General features: G+C 66.6%; 1 non-coding gene across 1 annotated transcript; it reads left to right on the forward strand.

Annotated features, from left to right (window-relative positions):
* The first annotated feature begins 315 nt into the window (after positions 1–315).
* Positions 316–434, forward strand: LOC131862368 (5S ribosomal RNA). Its single transcript, XR_009361384.1, has one exon. It is a non-coding gene; the product is annotated as a 5S ribosomal RNA (ribosomal RNA).

The following is a 434-nucleotide window of genomic DNA, read 5'->3' on the forward strand; positions in this document are numbered from 1 at the left end:
GCGCCCCGAACATGCACCAAGGTGCACTCGGCCCACATGTGAGCGCAGGTCGTTGCGCCCGAGGTGGTGTGTGGGCACCGCGTTGCAGACGGGACACTGCACGCACACGACGCCCCGTCCAGGTGCACGCACGTAGGCCGGGCCGGGTGCACACCCGACGCCCTAGCAAGGTGCGCGCACCCGGGCAGGGCTCACACTTGGCGAACGGGGCGCACTTCGCGAGGGAGGGTGTGCACCTCGACGGGGGTGGGTGGCCGGGGTGGATTCGCACGTGGGTCGCGGTTTGCTAAGTACACACTGCGACAAGCTCATAACGGGTGCGATCATACCAGCGTTAGTGCACCGGATCCCATCAGAACTCCGCAGTTAAGCGCGCTTGGGCCGGAGTAGTACTGGGATGGGTGACCTCCCGGGAAGTCCCGGTGTTGCACCCT

The sequence above is a fragment of the Cryptomeria japonica genome, unplaced genomic scaffold, assembly GCF_030272615.1.
Source record: "Cryptomeria japonica unplaced genomic scaffold, Sugi_1.0 HiC_scaffold_42, whole genome shotgun sequence".
NCBI lineage: Eukaryota > Viridiplantae > Streptophyta > Pinopsida > Cupressales > Cupressaceae > Cryptomeria > Cryptomeria japonica.